This window comes from Gallinula chloropus, assembly GCF_964237585.1.
Source record: "Gallinula chloropus genome assembly, chromosome: 1".
NCBI lineage: Eukaryota > Metazoa > Chordata > Aves > Gruiformes > Rallidae > Gallinula > Gallinula chloropus.
Window position 1 is genome coordinate 196,795,538 of NC_140085.1, and position 18,164 is coordinate 196,813,701.

Sequence of the window (18,164 nt, forward strand, 5' to 3'; positions counted from 1 at the left end):
TGTTAGGCAGAAATTGTTTCTTGGGTTGTTTTCTGTTCATGTACTGCCTGTCATTAGAGACTCACGAGTGGAGCTTACAGAGTTTGGAAGAGATGGAATTAGTTCTTGCCATGAATTTTATGACTGTCAAGTACCATTTTAACTTTAATATCTGCTTGACTTGGATGGCTCATACAGTATCGTTTAAGGTTCCTTTTCTTTGTAGGTTTTTTTCAGTTTTGAATTGATGACAGATCCCTTTTTTGAAATGAAATAGATGTTCAGACCCTCAATAACACACAGGAACAAAGTTGGATTCCTCTAAGGATATCTTAACCTTGAGAGGCTCACAGAGCCACAGAATGTTAGGGATTGGAAGGGACCTCAAGAGAGCCCAAGGATTCCAAGGAAAGGTGGAAAATGAAATGTAATCTGCAGTTATTTTTATCTGGAAAAAGAGGTGATGTTAACGACTCCACATAAGTAAGATGTATAGCTCTTATGTTTCCAGAGAGTTATGGCCTACTTTGTTGGGAACAGCTCAACAGTTGAGCTGTTGCTGTTAAATTGAAGAGACTGTGTCTTGGGATTAGGAACTTTTTTTTTTGTATCACAAACAAACCAAAACAATGCAGCCCTCGATTTGCAAGGTAGGAGGAGACTAATCTGGCCTAGGGCCAACTTGATATAAAAGTGGAAGTTTCCTTATTTGCTATTTTTGTTATTCAAACTGTATCAAAGGCTCCCTTCACTTTGTACTATGGGTTTTAATCCATGGTGGTGTGCTTACAAGATTTGAGGTGTTAATGTTAACCAGTAGCTCTTGAGGGTCATGAGTTAAATGGTGTAAAGCTCGAGCATAAGGTAAGGCAGCTGGGTGCAAAAGGCAGAGTGATGCTGTTGATGACTGGTTCTTGAGTGTGATGGGAGGAAGAAGTGTAGGAGTTCTGCCCAGCCATAGAGCGAACGTTAGGGAGTGGAAAGATGTCACAGACCCACAGCATCCCAGACCGATTTGGGTGGAATGCATCTCAAAGATCATCTAGTTCCAACCCCCTGCCATGGGCAGGGACACCCTCCAATAGATCAGGAAATAAATTGGAAAAATAAGAAAGGCTGGAAGAAAAGGAGGTAAAGTACAATCTAAAGATGAGAAGTTAGAATGTATTGTGGCAAGGAGCATGAAGGGACTGGAGCTTGGATGATGTAATGGGAATTGGTTTGTGGGAGTGTTACAGGTGTAAGTTGTGGAAGAAAGATGGGAAAACCTAGAGTCTATTCTAGTTAAAGCAGCAAGCAGATGATAAAGAAAATGGTAGGCTTGTCGAAAATGAATGAATTTTGTTGCTGTTAATTTGAATTACTACTGTCTGCTGTTTAGACAGGCATGTAGCAATAGTATGAGGGGTGATGGTTTTAAACTAGAAGAAGGTAGATTTGGGTTGGACGTTAGGAAACATTCTTCACTGTGAGGGTGGTAGATCACTGGCACAGGTTGCCCAGAGAGATGGTGGAGTATGAAAACCAAGTACAGGAGAAAGGGAACATTGTCCCATATGTAGTACAATGCTGCAATTGTAATTTCAAGACCTGTGCTAATGAAGAGAAATGCTGAGGGGACAGTTGAGTGCAGTAAGGGAAGATCTTCAAAGTTTTGTACATCCAAACTTGTGACTCTTTCTGGAAAACCTCTGAGAGCTGCTGTGACCATGTTCACATTATCAACTTGGTAGTGAAGCTGGGAGCCTGCTTACCTCAGAGAATCACAGAAGGGTAGGGGTTGGAAGGGACCTAGAAAAATCATTTAGTCCAATCCCCCACCAGAGCAAGATTATCTGGGTTACATCACACAGAAACATGTCCAAACAAGTTTTGATCTCTCCAGAGGAGACTGCACAACCTCTCTGGGCAGTCTGTTCCAGGGCTCTATCACTCTTCCAATGAAAGTTTTCCTTATATTCCCATGGAACTTCCTATGTTCCAGCTTGCACCCATTGCCCACTGTCCCATCATTGGACATCACAGAGAAGAACCTGGCTCCGTCCTCCTGACACTCAACTTTTACATATTTAGCCACTGATGAGGTCACCCCTCATCTCCTCCAAGCTAAAGAGACCCAACTCCCTCAGCCTTTCCTCCTAAGGAAGATGTTCCATGCCCTTCATCATCTTAGTGGCCCTGTGCTGGACTCTTTCAAGGAGTTCTGTGTCCTACTTGACCTGAGGGGCCCAGAACTGGACACAGGATTCCAGGTGCAGTCTCACCAGGGCAGAGTAGAGGGGGAGAAGGACCTCTCTCGACCTACGAACTATACCCCTTCTCATACACCCCAGGATGCTATTGGCTTTCTTAGGCAGAGGGCACATTGTTGGCTCATGGCCATCCTTCTGTCCACCAGGACCCACAGGTCCCTCTCCCCTATGCTGCTCTCCAACAGGCCAGTCCCCAACCTATACTGGTACCTGGGGTTGTTGTTCCTTAGATGCAAGACTCTCCACTTGCCCTCGTATTTCACTAAATTTCACCCCACCCATCTCTCCAGCCTGTCCAAGTCTTGCTGAATGGCAGCACAGCCCTCTGGGGCGTCAGTCACTCCTCCCAGTTTTGTGTCATCAGCAAACTTGCTGATGATGCACTCAGTTCCCTCATCCAGGTCATCGATGAATATATTAAATAGTACATGTCCCAGTACTGACCCCTGAGGGACTCCACTTGATACACAGGCCTCCAGCTTGACCTCGTTGCTCTTCCTTTCCAAGTTACCAACTCCTTCCATCTGCTATTTCAGAAATGCTTTTATATTTCAAATCCAGTTAAGAACTAGTTTAAGCTACTAAAAACCACTGTTCACATTAAACAAACACTGAAGGAACAAGTTGACCAGAGGCATTCCAGTGGGTGATGCTCTTCTGTACATGATAGAGCACCATACAGCTGAGCACTTTTAAACTGGTCCAAGCAGTTTCACACTTAAATTGTTTTTCAGTTCCATGAATAGTCTAAATGTAGGTTCATTTTGGCTGCGCTTAGTCAATATAAAGGCTGGGTCTAAGTCCTACTCTGAAAACCCAAAATATTTGGTCCAGGAGCATGCAGAAACGCTGAAGAATCACAGAATCACAAGGTTGGAAAAGACCTTTAAGATCATTGAGTCCAACCGTTCCTGTCCTATGCTAAACTATATCCCTATGTAACTCATCTGACCTCTTTTTAAACACATCCAGGGTCAGTGACTCAACCCCCTCCCTGGGCAGCCTGTTCCAGGCCCCGACAACTATTTCAGTGAAGAATTTTTTCCTAACATCTAATCTGACCCTGCCTGGTGCAGCTTTGTGCTATTTCCCCTTGTCCTATATCCTGTCACCTGGCTGAAGAGACCATCGCTCACCACTCTGCAACCTCCTTTCAGGTAACTGTAGGCAGTGATAAGGTCTCCCCTCAGCCTTCTGTTCTCCAAGCTAAACACCCCCAGGTCCTTCAGCCGCTCCTCAGATGATTTTCCCACCAGCCCCTTCACCAGCCTGGTTGCCCTTCTCTGGACTCGTTGCAGGACCTCAATGTCCTTCTTATGGTGAGGAGCCCAGAACTGGACACAGCATTCAAGGTGCAGCCTCACCAATGCCAAATGCTACGAAATCTTCCTGCTTTGTAATATTTTAAAAGGCAAAGCCATTAACCCAATTTATGATATATGGACATGGATGCTGAGCTTGACACAGATATGGCTCAATATAAACCCTGGTTTGAGTGTTCGGGGCCACAGGCTGTCTGGTTTCACTTCCCTTATGCACTGAATGTGTTGTTACTGTTCCATGCTCTGTGGGGTGATACATGGAGGAATGAAAGAACGAGGAGCGGGAGTTGCTATTGCAAGAAAAAAACACACCAGCAGAAATCCACTCTTTGAACCTAAGGGCAATCTGGTAATTCTGTCCAGGAAGGTTCTTGCACACAAGAAGGTCTGTGACACTGAACATTCCTGAGTGAGTTTTCTCACCAGCTTATCAAGTGCTCTCTGCACAGAGCTGCCAGCGTGTCCGAATTGTGACGGATGTTGCAAGAAATACCCTGTGCTGGTTACAGTGGAGCATGGGAGGGTGCTATGAATAGTACAGCTCGAAGGTTTAGGTTTAGTTTGGGGTTTTGAGTATTGTGCTTGACTCTAACATTGCGTTTCTGTTACTTGTATAGCTTGCAGCTCTGACAAAGTGTCACGTAGTGCTGTTACATGCTATAAGACTGCCTACCAGTTCAGAAATATCCTTTAAATAAAAGAACTTCATGATTGTGTCTTCTTCATAGATAATCCCGTGAAATAACAGGTATTTAACATGTCACATTTCTTTTGGCAAACCATTATGTTTGGTTACACAGTTCATTTATTGTAACACGAGACAGTGTCTTCTATTCCAGTGTACTGAACTGACATTAACAAAACACTGTTTCCTTTTCTTCTCTATTGGGAACAATTCAACTTGAGTCAAAAGATGGAGGCAATCTAGAATGAAGAAGGGCAGATAGATCAGAGAGATTTACTTGTACCCAGTATGTTTTTAGAAGAGCTGGGTTCTAGTATGTTGGATTTTACCACTCTTTTTAGTAGATAATGTAAATTGTATTGTGTGGACTTGGCAGTGCGAGGTTAATGGTTGGCCTCGATGATCTTAAGGGTCTTTTCCAACCTAAATGCTTCTGTGATACTAATATATTCTGCTGTGACCTCCCATTTGAAAAGTCACAGGGTTGCTCTTGGAATTTCTCCTTTGAAAACTGCACTGAGCTGGAACTTGAGATCACTGAGGGATTCCTGCCTCGTGGAGGACAAAACCCAGTGTTGGAACAGTGTTCTGAAGCGATAGATCAGTTTCCCTGGGGAAGCATCTGTCATCGCTAGCTGAGGGGAGAGCGAAGAGGACAGAGTTTAGTACAGCCTAGAAAGATGTCTCAAGTACTCATTCATTGCAAAATTTCTGCTGTCACGTGGACTAACTGCCCCTGGTGACGGCTTGCTGCTGGCTGTAGTTGATAATTTTTGAACTTCTGTCACGAGTTAAGCCTTTAATTTTAGTGCTAACAAGAACCAAGTCTTCTCTGGTATCAATTTAGACATCGATACCATCTCACTAGTTTTTTCCCTCAGGCTACAGTGCTAATACATGCTTTGTTCTTAACCAGTCTCAAATTTGAAGCTCAGCTCTGAGTGCTGAATCCCTGCTTTAAATCCTGGTGGTTTTGCAGCTGTATGGGCCCATGTTGTAACCTGGGATTTTGTGAAGAGTTTTTGCTTCTCCTGCGCTCAGGTCATGCAATGTTCCTTGATAAATCCTGCTTTTTGTTACAGAATATTATTTTTCTGCTATTTTGTCATCTGGATTTAGGAGGAGAGACTCTTCCTTAGCCTTCTTTAGGACAGACATACTGAGAAAGATTTGGGGGTCTTGGTCGACAGCAAGTTACCCATGAGCCAGCAGTGTGCCCAGGCAGCCAGGAGGGCCAACCACATCCTGGGGTGCATCAAGCACGGCATGGCCAGCTGGTCCAGGGAGGGGATTGTCCTGCTCTGCACTGCGCTGAGGCGGCCTCACCTTGAGTCCTGGGGGCACTTTTGGGCACCACAGTACAAGAGGGACACAAAACTCTTAGAGAGTGTCCAGAGGAGGGCAACAAGGATGGGGAAGGGTCTGGACGGGAAGAGTTACGAGGAGAGGCCAAAGTCCTTGGGTTTGTTCAGCCTGGAGAAGAAGAGACTGAGGGGAGACCTCATCATGGTCTGTGGCTTCCTGACAAGGGGGAGCAAAGGGGCAGGCTGGTTTACCAAACTGAGGAAACAGAACCAAGATCAATAGATTTTTATCCTTTTAAAGAGCATGTGTCAAAGAAGAAAGCTAATCGGACCTTAGTTTAGACATGAAGATAGTGTGCTTGAGTGAGAAACATAGTTTGTAATTTCAGTAGGCAATAATTAATAGTCTAATTAAATGGTAACGAAATACAGCATTCTCAGACACTAATGCCACATAGAGTATTTTACAAAATAAAGGCTCAAAATATGAATTTGTCTTTTAGAAACATCTCAAAGGAAAAAATCTTGATGAAACAAGAAGGGTTACAGATTCAAAGATCTGCATAACTGGAATATCCTTGTTACTCATTCTGGTCTCTTTTGCCTTTGGTTTGCAGTCTTGACAGGTAGATGCAACACTTAAGAACTACCTTTTATTAATTTGAAGTTCTTCTATTTCTTATTTGCTGAAATTCCTGAATATTTTTATGCATGTTTGCAAACATCATTAAAGACCTCCATTTTAGAAATAATTAAAACTAACTAAATCCAGCTTTGAATGTGGAAAAAAAAAGCTCATTTTCTCTTCTTAGATAACTTGGAACTTTTCTTAACCTCCTGCTTTTATCTTATTCTCTCAGCATCACCAGGGTATAGAACAGTTCAGGAGGAGATGCTGTTGATACCATATGCCAGTTGAAAAGTGGAGTGTAGAGCGAAGGGAGCATAAATGTAGTAATTAGGAGCACAAAGCCAAAATGGTTTCTATGAAGAGGTTAATAAAGTTATGTAGGCTTCTTGAAAAGGAGCAATGTTGAAAAGGAGCAATTTTTCTGAGTAGTTTGGAGGAATGTGGAAGTTATTGAAGAGAAATGGGCGCTTTGTAAGGCCTTACAGTGCTGTTCAGGTCTCTGCTTCACAGGCACCTAAGCAGAAGAAACGTTTTCCCTTTCACAGAATTGTTGAGTTTATTGTGGTGACTCTGCAGGGAAGTGTATTGTATGATCAACATTTCCAAAGTCCTTGCTTGAAAATGAAATGCAGATGGTTTTAAATAATCAAAGACTCAGGCATGTTTTATTCTAGTTGATAAATGCTCAAGACACTTTCCAAAAAAATTGTATTTTGGAATTCAGAATTAGATGCTGTAAATGGGTGAGCTGTGTACTTTACGTGGATCATGTTCTGTGGGATAGGTGGTTTGGCAACTGAGCCAGGCAATATTGAAATAAATTGCTACTTTTAAATATAAACATTACATAAAACTCATAGGAGGAGGGAAATAAGCTGAGGTCTTAACTTTCTTTTCAGTAGAGCATGAGGTAGACTAATTTGATTAACAGAATACTTTACATAATCGAATTATGGATAATTCACGGCACTCTGTGGTGATTTTCAAAGGTTGAAACCTAAGGTCATTGTCACTCCCACCACCCTAAATCTTTAAAAGGCAGGTTTTAAAATTAGGAGTCATGTGAACTTAAACATTGCTGATGTCTTCACTTTTAAGTAATACAGTAATAAAGTTAGATCCTGGCAGCTGGTGCTCTTGTGGATTGACATGGCTAATTGGCTTTGGCATCTTAGCCTCAGGAAACCTCATCCATCACTACAGAGCAGGACTTTTGGCAGGAGTCGGAGAAAACATTTAATACGTTGTCTCTTGCTTTCTATGCAAAGCTGCTTTGCATTTTTGAGCTTTCCAGTGTATGTCCTCAGAAGCTTGATGCAGTACTGATCTTTATGCTCCACAACCCAAGTTTCTGGAATTAGCAAAGACATAAATATTGCAAATGAGTTGTGAAATTTCCCTCTCAGGTAAAGTTTATAGCTTATGCAGAACTTCATATTAGAAATATCCTAAATGCTAAAGAAAGCTAATTGACTTCTATAGTTAACTCTTTGCTAGTTGGTAATTTGAATTAAAGTAGTGCTTAACTTCAGGTTCTGAAAAGCTCTCTCATGCACCCATCTGTAGTGCACATAGGATTTGGGGTTGGGCTCAATGATTTCTTGAGGTCCCTTCCAACCCCTACAATTCTATGATTCTTGATGATAAGAAATTGCTGTTGACAACGAGTTCATTAAAAAGATGGGTCAAGAGAGAGTTCAAGTCTTCTCAGCAGGTGAATTCCCAGTAGTGCTCCAAGAAAGTTGGGAGTTTTCCCAGTGGAGGGAAGAGGTTTCAGAGGTCTTCCGGGGAAAGCTTGTGAGAGTGAGTCTCCTCTTTATACTTCACAACAGTCCTAGCAGCCATCTTCCCTTCGCTCCGATCCTTACATTGTCAGGCAGTCACATTTTCCTCCTCATACCTTCCAGAAATACAGTGATTATCCTCCTTTCTCAGCAGCAGTCCCTGTTGCTTGGCAGTTTCTGCTCCCCTCTTGTGCTTCCAAGTTTGTGGGGTTTGGGAGGAAGGGGAAATGGGTCTGCTCTGGCAGGTCAAGGATGGGGAAGGGTCTGGAGGGGAGGCTCTCCTCTGAGGAGAGGCTGAAGTCCCTTTGTTTGTTCAGCCTGGAGAAGAGGAGGCTGAGGGGAGACCTCACTGGGGTCTGTGGCTTCCTGACAAGGGGGAGTGAAGGGGCAAGTGCTGAGCTCCTCTCTTTGGTAACCAGGGATAGAACCTGAGGGAACAGCATGAAGCTGCAATAGAGGGGGTTTAGGTTGGCTGTCAGGAAGAGGTTCTGTACTGAGAGGGTGGTTGTGCACTGGAACGGGCTCCCCAGAGAAGTGGTCCCAGCACTGAGCTGGACTGAGTTCAAGAAGCGTCTGGACAATATGCTCAGTCTCATGCTCTGACTTGTCTGGCCCTGTGTGGAGCCAGGAGTTGGATTTGATGATTCTTATGGGTCCCTTCCAACTCAGGAGATTCTGTGATTCTCTAATTCTAAGTGTGAGTGAAGAAGTTGTGTTGAGCTTATGCACTACTTAAGCAAAAGCTCTGCTTTCTCTTTCTGTATGTGATAATGTAGGTGTAGAAATGGACCCTCTTTGTCAGGGATTGTTTTCCATTTCCAGCAGTATTTGCCATTTGCATCTTCACCTCTGCTTCAGAGCAGTCCTCAGGGTCGAGGTGCTGCTGGCAGGTGTTGAGTGAAGTGGGTAAAATGCTTCTGCAGGCTTGTGATGCCTTCCCTTGCCCCAAACCCTGCAGTCCTTTGCTGGGGCTTGAAGATCTGAGTGTATGTCCTGCTGGCCATGGGAGTGGTGTACAACAGGACAGTATTTGAGGCAGTGAGCTACTAACGCATCTACTTGATGATGGAAAGGTGTTTCTGAGCTGGATTCTCTGCAGACATTGATGTTTTGGGCAACTGTTGTAATAATGTATTTACCAGGTGATTAAATACCAGATGTAATGAGAACACACAAAATATAACCTGCCTGCTCTTGTTGGAGCCCAAAGGAGATGGACAGAGGACAGAATTTGGGGACTTTTTTGAGATGTTGTCAGTCCTACTCAAAATTTTCCAGCTATTGCGTTGATGGTGGTTCTTATCAAGCTGTCTCTATGGTTTGTGGAATTGATGGAGTATTATAAAAACTAGTTTTGGAGTAGGATTTCCCTTTATAGAAGAAGAAAGCTTCAGTTCTTAAAATTATACAGAATGAAAGCATTCGAAGAGGAATAGAGTTTAGGAAGTGTAAGTTCATCCTGCTGACTTGTGATTTAATTTTTTAAAGGTTTTTTTTTTTTTTTACACAGTGTTAATCTTAACATAGAACTGGCTGGTGGAAAGAAGGAGCATGCATTGTTTCTGATTAATCATATATTACATTCAATTATTACTATTTTCCGTGCTCCACATGTTTCACTTGAAATTAAATCCTTCATGCTTTTAATTACCTATATCCACTCCTAGTATATTAGTGCCAGGTCTGGTCTGATACTGTTCCTGACGTCATTTATAGGATAATGATAATGAAACAGAACAGCAGTTTCAGCTCAGAAATCATTTTGCTCCTTTGAAAACTCGTAAGCTGTCAAAATAAAAGCCAGTTGTGTGTCTGCAGCACTCAAATACTTCTTCCACAGAAAGATTTGGAGCAAAGAAAAATTTGGTTTAAAAATCATAAGCAGCCTTTTCTGTACAAAAAGTGAGCTGTTTTGGGAAACGCTGCTGTTACTGTCTCCTTTTCCACAGTTTCCATAGTGTTAAACAAAAACTAGACCTTTGCACAGAGAGCCTGAAGTGAATGTTAGATTTTCACTTCTACATTTTGAATAAGTATTTTTCCGGGTCAAAATGTGTGTCTCACAGCTCTGTATAAAAAAATTACCAGTGTCTTGTTGTAAGTAAGTAAATATTTGTCCTTAGGTTTATAATCAGAATGGACGTGCTGGTGTAGAGCTGTAACCTTGTGTAAGCTGGCAAATGTTACCACGTGGCTGCTGAAGGTCTTCATTTGATGCTGTTACAGGATACGTCGATTTTTAAACAGTGCTGGCCTTAAGTTTTTTAATTGTGTAAACAGTCACTGGCTTGGCATTCAGGGGGAGGTGGTTCATTTGAAATCTTGTCTCCCTGATATGCTCCTTATGCCTCTAATAAGGTTAGAAAAGTGGAGGAGGATGACTTCTAGCACAGCTTGTAAATGTCAGTGTGGATGGAAGACAGGTCAGCTCGAAAACAGTATTGTGTTGGAAAAGCAAAAGGAAAAAAAATAAAGGCTTTCTCAAAGCTGGGCTTTAACAGGGAAATATTGTTCAAGAAAGTGTGGAATTCTGATCATTTCTGGTAAGGCAGAAGGAAGTAATTCTGAAGTATCAAACTACATCTAGTAAATGTGGGGAAAGTTGAAGACAGCACAAGATTTATTTTAGTGACATCTGAAGCTGGCTGGTTTTACTAAGGCAGGTTTTTATGTTGGACTGAGCCCTGTTCACACATGAAACTTTCCAGTTCATGTCCTGTCTTTAAGAGCCTTCTGTCTGCGGACGACACACTGGCCTTAACAGCAGCTTTACAGGAAAATCCTGAGACGAGGGTGACAGTAGGATCGGTTTGAATCTCCTCCTGGATCTTTGCTACCCTTTCCACACAACAGAGCAACAGTCAGCAAATCAGACCATTAGTCCCTCTGGAAATTGCAGTAGTGCCTCACTTACCATTTCTTACTCTGGCACTCTGTTCAGTAGGGTGGTTTCAGAGCAGCTGCATCGTAAGAGGTTGGTCACGTATGGTCTCTTCCATGCAGATCAGTAAGGTGTTTTGTGATGTGAGTGGTGTGATTCCTGGAGGTTTCTTTATGGTTCAGTAATCTGTGACTGCTCAAAAGCGATGGGGTGCTTCAGCGGCTGCTGCCCTTCTCACATCTTGGGGGTTGCAAGAGAGATTTTCAGGCTTTGTTAAAATAAGCCTGGAAATAGAAATTCCTTTTTCAGTATTTGGAGGGAGAAAGAAGAGTGATCTGAAGTGGGAATCAGGAAGAGGGTCTGAATGCCATCAATTTATTTAACCTGGTTTATGTTGACAGAATGTGTTTGTCAGTCAGTTGGCACACGCAGTGTTTTGTTAAGAACATCCACCACAGCTTGGGTTACAGAAATAAGAACGTTGGCTTCAGGAAGATGTGTTAGATGACTTTCTGTGACGTTTAACTGACTTGATGAAAAAAAAGTCCTGGATTTGTTTAACCTTCCTCCAAAATCAGACTTAGTAAAATGTCACCTTCAGATATTTCAAAATACAAATGATTAATCACAGAATCACAGATTGTTAGGAGTTGGAATGGACCTCAAAAGATCATCTAGTCCAACCCCCCCTGCCAGAGCAGGATCACCTAGACTAAATCACACAGGAACACATCCAGGTGGGGTTTGAATGTCTCCAGAGAGAAGGATATTCCACAACCTCTGGGCAGCCTGTCCCAAGTGCTCCATCACCCTCACAGTGAAAAAGTTTCTCCTTGCGTTCACAGGGTACTTCCTCTGCTCCAGCTTGCACCCATTGCCCCTTGTCCTATCACTGGCTCCATCCTCCTGACTCTCACACTTTGCATGTTTATAAACACTAATAAGGTCACCACTTAGTCTTCTCCAAGCTGAAGAGGCCCAGCTCCCTCAGCCTGTCCTCATAAGGCAGATGTTCCACTCCCTTAAGCACCTTAGTGGCCCTGCTCTGAACTCTTTCAGGGAGTTCTAAACTCTTTTTCAATTGTAAATCTCTTCATCTTGAAAAGTTATTTTTTCTTTTGTAGAAAACAATTAGTGTACATAACCTTGGCTAAAGTAACTGTTGTCTTCAGTCCCTTTTGTTCAAGTTAGCTGCTACAATTCCTCAGGCAAAATTGTTCTTGCAGCATTTTGTTTCCATAAGTTTACCTGTTGTTTGGCAGATGGATATGTTGATTAAAAGGTGCTTCAATATTTTCCAAGGATGCTTTCAAAGCAATTCTATTTGCTTTTGGTAGTTGAAAATTTAAACTATTTTAGGTGGGTTTTTTAAATTGTTTAAGGAGAAGAAAAACCCTTCTCTGTTTCCTGACATGCACACAAGTGCACGCACTGTCTTTGTGTCTATTTCTCTCTCTTTGTTTATAGGGATGCTTTTATTAACCAGCAGGAGCTTTGCAAATTATGGACTTTCTCCCATGTAAGAACATTCTTTTAACACACTGAAATTCTCAACAACTTCTTGAATACCCTTTTTGCTTTACATTTAAACCTTGATGGTCATCACATCTCTTACTTTTAGCCTAATTAGGACTGCTGGAAACTGAACCAGGTTCTTGAGCATGTTAAGCTGTGCAAACTGGCCCCTTGAGTCTTGAGCCACGACTCTGGCGTAGGATATCAACTGCTTTGGGTTGAAATGGATACACTGAACTTGAATATGGGCATTGTTTGCTAATGCTTGCAAATCATTGTAAGTTAGCGGCCTTAGGCAAAGCAAGAGGTAATAGGAATTCAGTGATGTAAATAACCTTGCTGGAGGACTTTGCCATGGTCATAAATACCAAAGCTCTTGGATGCCGTCCCCCATTCTCTCCAAAAGAAAATCTATGTTGGATTTTTTTGAATTTCAGGACTGCCTGCTTATACTGCATTTATGAATCTGAATATTCCAGAGGCTGAAAGTATTTCTGAGTAAGATCTCTCACTGATTTGTTAATAAAGTCCTACTGATGGGCCATTTTTGTCTCTGAAATCTAGCCTGTGTGTAATGTAGGTTGTATATTGCAAGTGCATATACAACGTCTATGGCTTCCTGATGAGGGGGAGTGAAGGGGCAGGCACCAATCTCCTCTCTTTGGTGACCAGGGATAGAACCCAAGGGAACAGCAGGAAGCTGCGACGGGGGGTTTAGGTTGGATGTTAGGAAGAGGTTCTGTACTGAGAGGATGATTGTGCACTGGAACAGGCTCCCCAGAGAAGTGGTCCCAGCACTGAGCTGGGCTGAGTTCAAGAAGCGTCTGGATGATGCCCTCAGTCCCATGCTCTGACTTGTCTGGCCCTGTGTGGAGCCAGGAGTTGGATTTGATGATCCTTATGGGTCCCTTCCAACTCAGGAGATTCTGTGATTCTATGACTGAAAGAATTTGTGTCACACTAGGAAGATTATTTTGTGAACTTTACTCAACAGAGTTACTGCAATCTGTAGCAACTTAAACCAAAGTCAAACTGATTTGTGTTAACCTGTACCTTCACGTGCAGAAGGGGGTTTGGAAGCAAACCTCAAACACTGCCAAGGTTTTCCACAGTAGCTGTGAACTGAAAACAGAAAGGTGTTCTGAACTGTATTTGGGAACTCTGGCTACAGGATTTGGCCACAGGGTTAAGAGGAAAGAGCAGCCTTTTAGTCTGTCTGAGAGCATCATGACCTTTTGTTAAGGAAGATGATAAGTTACTTGATATTTATTGAAATCATTAGATCAGAGAAACTGTTCGGCACTAAAACGAAGAAGATGAGTCAGCCGATGTTTTGCAATACCCTTGGAGACAGAAGCTGGAGTTTATGATCGTTTTTGCATGTTTAACATAATTTTCTCAGTTGATGGATCATCTTATGTGCAAAATCATCACAGGCTGCACATGTGGGACCCACACCAGGGGCAGACACAAATTAAGCCGTAGGACCGAGTCCCTGTACTGCAGGCATGGTTCTTTTCGCTCCCTCCAACCTGCCAAGTCTACTTCAGTGGCTTCAATGCACTACAGTAAATATTTACAGATGGAATAATTCTACTTTGATTTGTGGATACGTTTTGTACTCAGCTGCCATGCTATTTATCTTCCAGCAGTGTTCCAAACAGTGCTTTAAATTTCTACATGTAATTTTTATATGCAGAGATTTCATTAATCTGTTACTTCACTGATTTAATCTGTTACTTTCTAATTTACCTGTTAATTAGAAAAATAAGGATTTTTTTTTGAAGCAGGAACTTTCCTTGACTTTTTTTTTTTTGTTAATGAAAACAACTTTGTAGAGTGTATTTGTGTTAAACATTATTGGGATAACATCATGATGAACAAGAAAAAAGTTTGTATATATTGCTTGCTTTGTATGGAAAACTTGTGGAGACAAAGTTTACAGATAGCTTGAGTAGGTGATTGGGAGAAAAATACTTCACAAATTTGGTAATGGTGCTAATCCTGAATTTTGAGGCCAAAAACCTCTTCAAATATTTTTAAATAGTTGCTTAACGTCTATTAGATTGATAAAATGAATAATGAGAGGAAATGTGTCTCACTGAAACACAGTAACTGATAACCTCTGCTCCATTTCTTTTGTATCACAAAATGTTTTTAGACTGGCAATTGAGATTATATTGATAACTGTTTGGCTGAGCATGTATGATGGTCCTTCAGGTCTGCATTCAAGACATAATTAGCAGCTTTATAGGGTAAAACCACCTGTGGCTCCCAGAAAGATGCAAATTGGTGCAAACATGTTTTGGGGTTGTGGACACTGCTGCAAGTGGTAAGACTATGAGTGCTGAAGGTGCCCAGCTCTTCTGTACAGATTATCACTGGAAAAGCTGGCAGTAGTTTCAGCTGAGGTAGACTTAATTTTCTTCCCAGGAGCTGGTACAGTGCTGTGGTTTGGATTTAGGGTGAAAATAATCTCGATAACACACTGATGTTCTAGTCATTGCTAAGCATTGTTTACTATTAAGTCAAAGATGGAATTGTAAAGACCAGGCTCTGCCAGCAAGGAGACATGAGCCTTCCATGGGAGGTGCCCAAGAAGCTGGGAGAGCATTCCCAGGCTGTGCAAAGGGATATTCCATACCATGTGGTGTCTTGCTCTGTGTAGAAGCTGTTGGGAGCTGGTCAGAGAGGGCTGCAGCTTGGGAGCTAGCTGGGTGTCGGTCAGTGGGTGGTGAGTGATTGTGCTGTCTTGTTTTGTATATCCTGTCATCATCATTGTCGTCATCATCATCATCTTCCTTTTCTGTCCTACTAAATTGTCTTTACCTCAATCCACTAGTTTTACCTTTTTTCCCCCAATTCTCTCCCCCGTCCCATTGCGGGGGGCAGTGAGCGAATGGCTGTGTGGTTGTTTTAGCTGGCAGCTGAGTTAAACTACAACACCTTCATTTGTTATTGGATTGGTAAACAATGGAGTAGTTGGTTGGGACACAAAAACGAGCAAAAAGGAAGTTTATGAATGTTCCAATGTGTTATGGGATGGCTAAGGGACAGTAAGGAAAAAAGGCTGAAGCATATTGTACTTTGTATGCTTATCTCAAGAACTTGGGGCTTTTTCAATACACTTGGGAGTTTTATTTTAAAAACAGCAGTTAGGAATTTGAAATATAGATAGTTTCTCCCTTTATATAGTAATCTGTAAAGCTTAAAGACTTGTAATATGTGTCTTTGGAAGAAAAGTGGCAAAATTGATTGGGCAGAAAAAGGGGAACAGTTGTTCACAGAGAGAATACCAGAATTGGCTGATTGAGGAATTGATAAAATGTTGCTGTTCTGCACCTAAAAAACAAATGCAGAGAAATTGTGTGCACATCTTCATGCTGAACTTAGAAGTATATAATCTGATTTTCCCCCCTTTATTCATAGTGTAGTTTTCACAAACTGTATTCCCTAACTCCCCTTTTAGTTCTTTAAATTCAGGATTTCAGGTTGACACTTGAACCCCAATTATGGCAAAATACCCAGTGATGGGGAAGAGCATTGGTTGTTGTTGTCATAAACCCTCTGGAAAAGAGGAAACTGAGAAGACAAAGTTTTCCTGTTGGTAATTTGTCTACGGCCATGGAAGTGAGAGCTGTTTCTGGAGACTTTCAGGATACCGTTGACAAAGTGGAAGTAACGTGATGCACGTGGGGAGAAGAAATCCTCTTTTATATACCCAGTGGTGGACTCTGAGTTGTTACGTGGAGGGTTGGGAAGTTGGAATTATGAGGAAAAATGTCACATCGACACTTTGTACCTATTAAACCATTCCCCCACCCCACCCCCCCCAGCTCCCTCCAGCCCCCTCAATTGAAAATTAAGGTTGATTGAGAAAGGAATAGGGGATAAACCAGAAAAAATCATTATCACACCACCATATAAATCTTGGCTGTGCTGACACTTTTACTGCTGTCTGCAGTTCTGCTCCTCTTTAAAGTGTAACAGAAGTAGAGAAAAGTACTTTGTGGAAAAATAAAGATGCAAAGGTGTTGAAGAACATGTGTAAGTGGAGGAGCTGAACTAAGTAAGCTGAGCCTGGGGGAGGATGGCTGAGGAGGAATAGGAGACAAGTATGTGAAATCGTGTGTGTGTGGAGACAGGGAATAGTGATGAACTGCTTATTTGTGATCCAAGAACGAAGAGGTGCCAAAGAAGATTGTTAGCTGTTCAAAACAAACTGATGCACACACATACAGAGCTATGTGCAGGAGCTTGTTGGTGCAGAAGGTTGGATGCTGAAAGCTTTCTTGGTGTGTATTCTTCATTTGTAGCCATCCATGCAATAATTAACTGAACATTAAGCAGGATTTTCTCTATGCTTAATTTGTTTTACTTTATTTTAAACAACCAGGTGTCTTGGGGCAGCTGGTGAGAGAGGATGGTTTCTGGTGCTTTGAAGTGGGCTTGGTGGCATCTCTGGAGGTATAGCGTTGGAGTTTGGTACCCAGTTACACAGGGATGGCTACCTTACTGCACTAAATCCATTGTTAGTATGTGCCAACAGTGGAAAGAGGTCTCTCTGGCTGAGGTTATTTGCCTCTCCTGGAGAGGTATTTCTTTTTTTCAGGCTTGAGGGAGCAAAAGGACGAGAGCTTCGTGACTGCAGAAAGGAAGAGATGGCTACTCTTTAATGTGCTTTTGAGTCTTGGCAATTTCCTTGGCGTAATTCTAAGCAGGAAGTTAAATACGCTGCCTATAGAATCTGTGATGTCAATATCTGAAAGCCTAGAACATAATTCAGTCGTAATAATGTGTATTTCCTAAATAATTATAACAGGAAATGAAATAATTTGGGCAATTAGAATTGTTACATCATTCAAAGGGTTAAATTGTATTTTTGCTAGAGAACCTTTAATTAGAACAGATTGCACTAATGTTTCCCTGGAGCAGGAGATATGTCCTCCCATTCCATATCTAATTATTTTAGCAATAGTTTGATAAAGTTCCCTAATTTCAACTGAGAATGGTCAAAATGTTAGGCTTTATAAACTCCACAGTGTAAGAAGTTAGAAACAACGGAGTCCTTTTGATTTTGATGGGTTTGAACATCTTTTCCATATGGATTCAATTCCCATTTTAATCGGAATGTGGAAGTCATTACTCCGACATCTGAAACTGAGGTAGCAATAAAAAAAATTATCACAAACAAGACAGCAGACACAAATTATTTTGTGTTTATTACTGGGTGGCCCTTTTGAAACTTTCCCAAAGTTAATTGGTTCCAGATATTTGAGAATTGAAATTGTATTATGACAAAATTTATTTCTGGTCATATTTAACTGGAGTGTCCTCAGTAAGGCTGGCTTAAACAAACAGAAAAGTTGTCAACCCACTCATGTCTGCCTCCTGTTTTTGCTGCAGTAGCTTTAATCCCAGTGCTTTGGTTTAATAAAGACCACTGAGAAAACAAACACTGGTGGAGACCGCGCTGCTCTGGTAAATTATTTATCATATCTCTAAGGTTTTACTGTGGTGTAAGTGCTGCTGTGTTAGCTTCAGCTGTTCACAAAGATGTCAGGTTGGATTAAATGCTGCCTGTGGAGTTTATATATGCCTGTGAGTTTATATATGCCCGTGAGCAGCGTTTCCCACTGTATGTGGTGGGAATGTGTGTGCGCGGGGCTGGGGACGTGCAGACCTGTCCCTGCTCTCATGGTGAGTGAGTGTCAGGAGCAGGCAAAACCACAGAGTCTGGAGTTCCCTCCTCTGCGGTTTGTGGTCGTATGTTTTGGGAGAGATTTTTGGCATGGGTTAGTGATGGGGGTG

At 42.0% G+C, this 18,164-nt stretch overlaps 1 protein-coding gene across 1 annotated transcript in view; it reads left to right on the forward strand.

The window, feature by feature from the left end:
* TMEM135 (transmembrane protein 135) overlaps positions 1-18,164 on the forward strand; it is a gene marked incomplete at its 5' end in the record, with an annotated part of 183,914 nt that overhangs the window by 43,813 nt on the left and 121,937 nt on the right. The gene's annotated exons all lie outside the window — the stretch shown is intronic.